Genomic DNA, 10,801 nt, shown 5'->3' on the forward strand with positions numbered 1-10,801 from the left:
GCAGTTCCTGGCCTCGCCACGATGGTGGCACGAGGGTGGGGGTGTGGCAGGTCGGGAGCGGTGTCCCCCTCCGGCAGATCCCCCTCTGCGATGGGGGTCCCATCCGGTGCCCCCACCTGCTGTGATGCTGCTCTAGCGGGGTCACAATGACTCCCTGGTGACATCGCAGGGCTCTTGGGCACCAAAGTGGGAAAAAAAAGCCCCATTTGGCAAGTCTGCTCTACGACACGTGCAGGCAGTAGCTGGGAAGGCAGGAAAGCGGTTCCTGGCCTGGCCGCGATGGCAGCCCCAGCCGGTGCGCAGCAGCCTGCCTGAAGCTGTGGAGCTCCTGCCCTGGGCGGCTGCTTTTATACTGGGGACCAGCGGCGAGGGGGCGTGATGCGGGGCCAGGGGCTGTGATGTCACAGAGGTGTCCCCGCCGCGGGGCTGTGACATCACAGAGGCGTCTATGGTGGTGCAATTCCTACCCCTCCCTGCCGTCCTTGTTGGGCTGCTTGGTGCCAGGTGTGATTCCATCCACATTCCCCCGAGCCATACACCAATCTATGGAGATAAGGACTGATAACCTTGAGGAGCCTGGCTCCTGCCCCCCTCTGATTGCTCGGAAAAGGTTATAATGGCCCATCATCTCCTGATGGCCTGACACCCCTGTGCCTGGGATGTGGTCAGATGGAACAGTAACAGGGTTGCATGTTATTCAAATTCTTGTGCAGCTGCCGGATTGACAAAAGTCAATCATCTTGGACCCTATAAACTGCGACCACCAGAGAGACCCTTTGAGCTCTCCTGGATGGCAGCAGGCTGTGACCAGCATCTCCCCTGAGCTGGGACGCCTCTCAGGTATCGTCTGCTCCAGACGGAAGGCCAGGGCGAAGTCCCCCCGCTCGAGTCTCAATTATCGCCCGTTGAGGAATGCCAAGGCATTGGGAGTGTTTGCTCTAAACTCGAGAGGGAAATTTTCTTTGAGCTAGCTTCTCTTGCACCTGTTTATTGGTGGGTGTGTGTGTGTGGGTACGTACCCTTACCCTTGTTCCTGTGTGCTTGTCCCTTTTGTGTTCATTTTACCGACCCAAACCCCTTTGTTCCTGTATGTACATGTCTGGTTTGTGTATGCGCATGTACATATGTGTATAAATTAAGGTACCGTTAAGTAAGTTAGAGTGAATCTTGTCATTTTAGAACCTGAATAAGTTGCTTTTCTGTCTGAGTTATTTTGTATTGACAAATAGTTGTTAGTTATTAATAAATCTAGATTATTTTTCTAAATCTTTACCGTGTCAATACTTTCATCCGCGACAGTTGACAATGTTAGTCACTACAATCTCCACATCATCTTGTTCCACCAGTTCAGCCTGATATTTTAGGAATCTTTGGGGTGAGAGCCAATGCCCTCCTTTAATTCCCAATACTGCTGACACTGTATGAGATACTAATACAGTCATCTTCTGGCCTAATGTGAATTTTTGTGCTTCCTGTACATTTAGGATTACCGCTGCAACCGCTCGTAGGCATCCGGGCCAACCCTTAGTGGTTGTATCCAGTTGTTTGGAGAAATAGGCGACTGCCCGACGGTATGGGCCTAAGTCTTGTGCCAATATTCCCAATGCAATTCCCTGTTTCTCGTGTGAAAAGAGAAAGAATGGCTTACTTACATCTGGGAGTCCTAAAGCCGGGGCTGACATCAGGGCCTTCTTTAGTGAGTCAGAGGCCCGTATGGCCCCCTTATTCCCCTGGAGGTTTTTCTGTTCAGGGACAGTTAGTGCATACAGTGGCTTAACAAGTAATCCATAGTTATAGATCCATAGCCTGCACCAACCAGTCATTCCCAGGAATGTTCGCAATTCTTTCACTGTTTGTGGCCTCGGAGTCTGACAAATTGCCTCTTTCCGAGCTTGTCCTAAGGTCCTTTTCCCAGCACTGATTTCGTAGCCCAAATAGATCACCTCACGCTGCACTACTTGGGCCTTCTTTTTAGATACCCGGTAGCCCTGAAGTCCCAGAAAATTTAAAAGGCTTACCGTCCAGGTTACGCAGGCCTCTTTTGTCTTAGTGGTAATTAGGATGTCATCTACATATTGCAGCAGCTGTCCCTCTTCAGGTGGAGCTGGGGCTTCCCATAGTTCAAGGTCTTTGGCTAGTTGGTTGCCAAATAGAGCGGGGCTGTTCTTGAATCCCTGTGGCAGCACTGTCCATGTTAACTGGGTTTTACGTCCACTTTCAGGATTTTCCCATTCGAATGCAAATATTTTCTGACTGGCTTCCAGGAGAGGGAGGCAAAAGAAAGCATCCTTGAGGTCTAAAACAGTAAACCAGATTAGCTCAGGAGTCAATTTTGTCAGTAAAGTATAAGGGTTTGCCACTACTGGGTGGAGATCTTCCGTTATTTTAGTTATTGCTCTCAGGTCTTGAACTATTCTGTATGACCCGTCCGGTTTTTGAACAGGTAGTATAGGGGTATTAAAATTAGACTCACATTCTTTTAACAGCCCTATTTGTAAAAACTTTTCTATAATGGGCTGAATCCCTTCCCGATCCTCCTTTTTTAAAGGGTATTGTTTAATTCTTACCGGCTGTTGCCCTTCTTTGAGATTTACCTCTACAGGTGGAGCGTTCTTCGCTCTTCCAGGTGTGTCCGTGGCCCATACCCCGGGATACACTTGACTGACAATTTCCTCGCTAATTTCTCCGTCTGTGGGAACACTGGTTAAAGATAAGCTCATGAGTTGTATAAGTTCTTGATCATTTATGTCCAGAGTAATTTCTCCCTTGTTGAAAGAAATAATGGCTCCTAGTTGTTCTAGTAAGTCTCTCCCCCGGAGCGCTTTCGGGGAATTTGGCACATATAGAAACTTATGTAAGCCTAATTGTTTTCCCAATTCATATTTTATATACAGAAGTATGCCTTTTCACTCTGGCCAGTGGCTCCCATCACCATAACGTAGTCTTCCTCTAAAGGTACCAAATCCATATTTAGGACTGAATATGTTGCTCCAGTGTCTACTAAAAATTCTACTTCTTTTTGTTCTTTCCCTCGCTTTATTGTGACCAGCGGGTCCGCTAGGGTAGATTCCCCGAGTCCCCGTCCTTGTTCTTCTAAATTTGCTAGCATTTGCTGCTTCCGGCGGCTTCCTCCTTTTCCCTTATTTCTCCACCTCCCTGGACATTCATTTTTCCAATGTCCAAGTTCCCTGCATATAGCACATTGATTTCTTTTCAGCGGAGGTCGCTCCGACCTCCTTTGTTCCCCTTCTTTTATTACTGCTAAAATTTTCTTGTGCCCTTTCTTGTAATCCTCTTCTCTATTCCGAAATACCCTCCGTGCCTCCTCGAACAGTGTCTCTAAGTTTATTCCCCTAGGGGGAGGTATTTTCTGAAGTTTCCTCCTAATGTCTCCTGCGGCTTGCCCTAAGAAAAGAGAAACCAGATGTTGTATCCCCTCCTCCGAGTTCGGGTCTAGAGATGTGTTACAGCGCATTGTATCCCTCAGCCGGTCCAGGAACTCTGACGGGGACTCGGATGGACCCTGTTTGATTTCATAAAGTGTGGACCAATTTATCGTTTTAGGGATAGCCCTCTCCATTCCCTTTGCAATCCATTCACGATACGCTCTTAATCTCTCCACATGTGCAGACCGATTGGGATCCCATTTCGGATCATCATGTAAGGGGAGGAACTCCTTATAATCTCCCCCAGTGGCCCTACAGTGATCCTCTGCCAGATTTTGCGCTGTTTTTAAGACCAGCTGTCTCTCGGTCTCCGTTAAATGATCCAACAGCAGCTGTATGTCTTCCCAATCAGGGTTGTGTTGTCTTGTAATAAATCAAAAATGCCTAGTCACACTCTCGGGGTCATTTTGGTTATTTTTTGCTTTCTCTTCCCATATCTCTAGATCTGAAGTAGAGAACGGCACCTTAACCACCATAGCGCCTTGGGGTCCCACCGCCTCTCTGAGGGGTGCTTGAAGAGCTTTAGGAGCTCTTCCCCGCGTCCAGGAGGAGATTGGGCTATCTGGAGAAACAGACTGTTCCTCCGAGTCCTCGTCCCGCTCCTGGAGCTGAGGAGGGGGTCTGAACAAGTCCTCCAAGCTCGATTCTTTCGCCTTTCTAGTCTTGTCCACTCTAGTGCACCTCTGCCCAATGCTACAGGATGAGCAGCACCTTTTTAATTTTCCTTTCACCTCTCCCTTATAATCCTTTTCCAGGGCAAGCACTAGAGGGTCTTGTGGTGGGACTAATCCACAATCCCTCTGCCACTCCGGGTGATTCCGGAGGGTGAAAAACTTATCTGCGTAGGACACCTCGTCCCACTTCCCCTCCCTCCGCAGAAACAACATTAATTGCAGTAACGTATGGTAGTCTAAGGTCCCATTTAGTGGCCATTTAGCCCCCTCTTCCAGTTTGTAAAGTGGCCACCACTGATTACAATACTTAATCAGAATTTTCTTGCTTTCTGTGCTTCCCCTCCCCGCTATGTCTTTCCAGTGTATGAGTAAACAGTCCCATGGGCTTTTCTTTGCAATTCTTCCCTGCTTATTCCCCATTTTTATTTATCCTTCCCAAAATCCTTTCTCTCCCCCTACAGCGGCTTTTACACTGTCTTTTAACCTTTTCCCACTCCTTCACTTCCCAAAGTTCCGGTATCTTATGACCTTTTCCACACACAAATTTAATGATTACTGACTCCCGTCTTTCGACTGTGAGATCCAACAATTCCTCTTTCCCCCGACACTCTGTACACCTCGACTTCCTTTTATCCGACGCACAATACCATTTATGCCGACATTCTACACACTCTGCCAATACCCACGCTTGGTGAGAATTTCCCTTACCGAGGGTAGGGGCACAAAGAAGGCAGGAATTCTCCCACGAACCCGGAGGGTGTAATCAGCTGGTTGTTCCCAGTCTAAGGCTACCAGCTGCCCGGAGGGAGTTGTGTACAATCCCTCTAGTAGGTATAAATCATTTCCCCGTGCCAGCCACTCATTTCTTCTACACAAATAATCACTAGATTCCAACCCAAACCAACGGAGAAGGGATCTGCTCTCCCGTCTCCGGCTCATGCACCGTATACAAACACAGCGTCAAAAAAACTTTCACTCGTTTTACAGCGGCCGCTCTGCTCTCACTCACGCCCTGCAGGCATGCAGGCACACAGACACACGGCACCGGCTGCTCTCACTCGCGCTTAAAGGGCCCGTCTCACTTTTTCACTCACACCATAAAACTTGAAAATAACCAAGTCCGTATAGCCTATATCATAAACCATGAACAATTTGCCGTAAGTTCAAAACCAGACAGAATCTCACAAGTTTCAACACGTTGCAACAAGTACCAATCCCGAGGTGGTCAATGACACTCCCATGAACCCCGATACCCACTGAATAAGTTGGTCGAGGTGGTCAATGACACTCCCATGAACCCCGAGTTTCCTTCCGCGGTTTCCCTTGGGACTGTGCTGTGCGCCAGACGTCTCTGTGCGTCTTACCAGCAGTCCTTTACCCTTTTAACAGACCTTTGTCCGCAAGTCAGACGGTCCTTGTCTGCTCCCCAGTGGACAGCTGGGAGCGGAGTTCCTCCGAGAAGAGCTCGGGGTGCGCACCTAGGACGTCCACCCTCCAGCAGTGTCCCGCAGCCGAGTAGAGAGTCCCATCTGGGGTGCCAAGTTGACGTGCGGAGAAATCACTCTATAACTTTGGAGTTATAAAGTAGGTATGTTTATTCAGCGCCGGGCGCATGGGGGATCGCTCCACCACAAGCATGCGCGCCGTTCGCAGCTCCCGTCCGGCTGATATGTTACAGAATAGTGCATGTTCATAGAACGCCTGTACACATACATAGTGTACCCCCGCCTCCCCTCGCTCCTCACGGTAATCAGGTCTCCTCCCCTTGCGCCTGCGCGATGAGTTCTTCAAGTTCCGGTCAAGGGTCGTAAATTTCTGGGCAAGGGTCGCATAGATGAAGTACCTCTTCTTCCTCGCTGATGAACTTCTCACCCTGTCGCTCTGCGCAGCCTCAGTTGTTCCCTGGGCCCTGGCCAAACTGCCAGGCCGGTTTGTGCTAGAATCCAGGATGATTTGTTGCTGAACACACAACTTCAAGGACCATGAGAAACTCCTCTTTGAGCTAGGAGACTGTAGCCTACCAACTTTATCAGCACCTGGTATGTGGCTCTCCCCGTTTTTCTTTGTCTGTGCCAGGCCTCTGTCTTGTGCCATCTGACCAAAGTTACTCAAATCCCCTATCTCAATGGGGAGGTTTTGGCGTGATTTAGGGGATATGGGGAGGTTTGGGGGTGATTTGGGGGATATCGAGGAGGCTTGCGGGTATAGTAATTTTGGGGGTGATATGGGGGGCTGAGGGGATATGGGGGTTATGGGGGGTTGGTCTGGGGGAGCCCTCGGCATTGGGGTTCTTGTGCCATTTCTGGGGGAAGCTGCGCCGCGTTTTGAGCAAGGGCTCCTGAGGACGCTCCAGCCCCGGGGGCTTTGTTTCCCTTGGCCTGTCCCATGCCACCCTCTCCTGTCCTTCCCAAGCCCCTCTCTGGTGTTTCAGAGGGAACTGGAATCCCCTTCCACTCCCTGTTTGGATGGATTCGTTAGCAATAATCCACTTCTCCCCCACTTTTCACGGTGCGTTGGAAGGGATGCAAATTCCAGGAGTATTTTCCCGTGACGCTTCACCTTTGCACATCGAGGTGGCAGAAAGTCCAGCATTTTCCCAGTGCTGTGCTTTGCTTTGCAGGAGACAAATCCCTTTTGAGCAGGTTCTGCTAAAATTGAGAACCTCCTGAGACGTCATCCCCAGCACATCTGGTCCTGCCAGGGCCAGGGGCGGGTGTCTGAGCCACGTTTGCTGATGGCACTCGAGGAATCAAAACCCGGTGGGGAGGGTTCAGCTCCTCCGGCCGTGGGGTGAGGTGTCCTGCCCGCAGGGAGAGCGGGTCGCTGGGACTGTCCCGCCGTGAGACGCCCCCGAGCAGCTTCACTCGGGTCCTTGCCCCCGGCAGGAGGGAGCCTGGCCGGTGACAGCCCAGGGGACCCGGAGCTGTCCGTGCGGTGCTGCAGATCGTGACCTTCCTCCCCGTGCTGGCCTTCGGCACGGCGCCCTGGCTCTGCTGCGACGCCTGGGTACGTGCCCCCGTGCCCCGCCGAGGAGGACGCCGTCCCTCCTGTGACAAACACTCCCAGAAGCCCTTCAGGCGCTACTGGGGGAGGCTGAGGCTGAAAATCACGGTCCTCTTCTCGCTACCCCCAACCTCCTGCGCTCTGCCCCAGCGCCCCGATCGCTGCACGCCCTCAGCAGTATTTTTGCTGCAAAATTAACGTCCCTTTTTTGTGGCTTTCTACTTGGTGGCTCTGCAGCCACGGGGCCGGTACCTGCAAGGCCTGTAGAAGTGAGGGGAGCAATTGTCACGTGTGTCGCCTTCCCTTTTGCTGAGGGAGCTGTTGAGTTATGGTTTGCCCAGCTGGTGTCTAGAGCAGGGTGAAACCTGCAGATTGACGTTCAAGGTCTGTTTAAAGAGTGGGAGGCATTTTTGCCAGGGATGTGCCCTTTAGGGCAATAAAAGGGGAGAGCGAGTCTTACAGCTGGGGGCACAGGGGGAAACGTCATTAAATGTCTTTGCCAGCAGCAGAGGAGTTTGTTGCTTTGGTGAGACCCCAACACCCCGGTGGATCTCACCTGCCAGCCGCTGGCCCCGGCTTTCACACCTAGATGGGAACAAATCCGCTGTGTCAGCCCTGATTGCACCTTGGTAGCTGCCAGTGCTGGGTCAGGACATGGCCATTTGGTAATCTCTCTGCCCAAGGCGAGATAGATAATTCTTTTTTTTTCTTCTGCTTGCTTTGCTGTTCATTGGATGAAGGACTTGTGGCTCAGCCGCACGGATCCAACCGCTTGCACCGTAGAGGATGAATTTCTCCTTGCAGATGAGGTAGGAAATGCGGGGAGCGAATGTGCCCCCCAAGGGTAACTGGGGGCAATAAGGTGCCCCCTGCGCTGGCCCGCCCGCCCCTCTGCATCCTGCCTGAAGACAGCGCCCACCCAGAGGTGGGGGGAGACCAAAGGGCTGGGGGGACCCTGCTGGCTCCGCCAGGTTTGCCGTTTGTTCCAAACGAAGAGTCAGCGAGACTTGTTTGTTTGTTTGCTTAATCTCAGGTGTCTTTCAGTGCTTTCTGCCAGAAGACGCCTCCTGAGGATCAGCACTGCTCCTTTCCCCCCTCTTTTCGGCCTGTGAATCCCATGCCGTGGAGCTCCAGCCCGCAATAACCGCGGAGCAGCACAGCGTGCAGCTCCCTGCTCCTCTCAGGGAGCTCCTCCCGCCACGTTTTGGGGTCTTTGGGTCCAAATCAAATGCAACCCAGCACAGATGGGGACCGTCAGAGCACAGGCCCTGGGGCCCAAATTCAGGCTCCCACGTCCCAGCTGAGGCCAAGCCTTTCTGATAAAGCACGATGGGAACCTGGCACACAGCTCGCCTGATTATTTTAATCTTTTATTTCTATTGTCAGGAGGTGCCCAGGTCCCGCCGGGGCCCGGGGCTTCCGTGCAGCGGCCTGAGGTGGCTCCGGTGCTGCCACTCGCTGCCACCATCTCCAGAACCGCGGAGCACAGGGACCTGCCTGGGGGGGCCCTGCCACCGCCGGCCCCGAGCGGCCCCCCCAGCCCCGAGCAGCCCCGTTCCTCTCGGCGCTGGAGGGTGCTGAGCTGGGCGGTCCCAGGAGCCCGAGGCCGAGGAGATGGCCGCTGTCGCTCGTGGCGCAGAGACCAGCCCCTACACAGAGACACGCGGGGTGGTGGCACGTGCGTCACAGTGACACCTCTGTGAGGTCACAGCCCCGCGGCGGGGACACGTCTGTGACATCACAGCCCCGCGGCGGGGACACCTCTGTGACGTCACAGCCCCTGGCCCCGCATCACGCCCCCTCGCCGCTGGTCCCCAGTATAAAAGCAGCCGCCCAGGGCAGGAGCTCCACAGCTTCAGGCAGGCTGCTGCGCACCGGCTGGGGCTGCCATCGCGGCCAGGCCAGGAACCGCTTTCCTGCCTTCCCAGCTCCTGCCTGCACGTGTCGCAGAGCTCAGGCACTGCCCTGCCCCGAGGAGGGCAGCGCTTTGGCCGGGCGCTCGAGAAGCCAGAGGAAGGAGAGGAGCCGTCGGGGCAAGGTGAGTAGTTTGGACTTTCAGTCAGCCCTGACGGGCACAGGCCGTGGCACTAGATGGGCATTGTGGGCCCTTTCCAACGGCACCATTCGATTTGATTCGAGTCGGTTCTGGATCTGCCCGGCAATTGAGAGAGTTGAGAAAAACTCCCTGGAGGTTTTGTCCTGCGTGCGGCCAAGGCACGTAACCCCCCCTGAGCATCAGCTCTCTCCGCCCCTCCTCCGGAGAGATGCTCCCGTCCCTTCGGCATCGCTGTGGCCCTGTGCTGGACTCTCCAGTACGTCCACGTCTGTCCCGTACTGGGCAGCCCAGCGCTGGGCACAGCAGACTTGCCAAATGGGGCTTTTCTTTCCCACTTTGGTGCCCAAGAGCCCTGGATGTCACCAGGGAGTCACTGACCCCGCTAGAGCAGCATCACAGCAGGTGGGGGCACCGGATGGGACCCCCATCGCAGAGGGGGATCTGCCGGAGGGGGACACCGCTCCCGACCTGCCACACCCCCACCCTCGTGCCGCCATCGCGGCGAGGCCAGGAACCGCTTTCCTGCCTTCCCAGCTCCTGCCTGCTCATGGCGGAGAGGTCACTGCCCTGCCCGCAGAGCAGGAGCACACAGAGATGCCCCCGGTGTCACTCGCCTGCCCCAGGACAGTCCCTGGCATTGGTGGCAGCACCGGCACAGCCCCCGGGCAGAGCAGGCGCCTCTTGAGCAGTTCTGCTGAAGGTGACGAGCTTTGTCTCTCTCGTTTGCAGTGCAAGATGCCATCGGGGGAGAAGCACTTGGCAGAACAGGGCCCCTCGTGCTGTGCTGGCAGCACCAGGCAGGCGCCCCAGGCCTGCGGGAGCGTGTGCGGGCCCTGCCTCTCCTTGCTGTCCTGCATACAGGAGTGGGCCCGCAGCCACATCACCTGCCCCAAGTGCTGCCACGTCTTCCGGCAGGTCTTCCCGCAGCTGAGCCAGGAGACGCAGCACGCCCGGGGCTACGACACCCCCAGGAGCAGGAGCCGGTCCCGCAGCACCGAGCGCCACGTTCACTGGGCGTCTCCGGTTGCCCAGCGCAGACATCGGCGGCGGGCGGACAGGGAGCATCCCGGTGGCAGGGACAGTGTCCGGAGCAGGTCTCCCAGGCAGGACCGGGAGGTCCCCACTGGGCAACCAGGCACCGCAGACCATGACTCCACGGCCAGGCAGAGGAGCGGGAGCAGGGGCAGCAGCAGTAGCAGCTGCTCCATGAGGAGCCAGTCCCGCGGCACCTGGGGCTCAGAGCAGCGGGAGCGCCGAAGGAGCATGGACATGGAAGAGGGCCAAGCCCTAAGGCGCAACGGGAAAACCCCAGCTGCTGCTGCGAGAAGATCCCGTCGCCAGCTGAGAACCCGCGACTCCTCCGGACGACGGTGAGCGGCAAGGAGCCGGTCCCGGCACAGGTCCCACAGCGCTGCCGGGCGTAGGGGCTGGTAGCCCAACCTGCCAAGGGGGGACACGCAGCGCTGAGCCCCTGAGCGGGAGCTGCCGGGGCAGCGCAACCAGCCTGGGGACGCAGAAGGCCTCGAGGGGGCGGTTGTGCGGCACGTGGACGGCGGCAGTGGCACAGTCACCCCGCTGCTGCTCGCAGCTCGCAGGACGGACCCTCCAGAACCCCTCTGGGC

Source organism: Athene noctua, unplaced genomic scaffold, assembly GCF_965140245.1.
Source record: "Athene noctua unplaced genomic scaffold, bAthNoc1.hap1.1 HAP1_HAP1_scaffold_34, whole genome shotgun sequence".
NCBI lineage: Eukaryota > Metazoa > Chordata > Aves > Strigiformes > Strigidae > Athene > Athene noctua.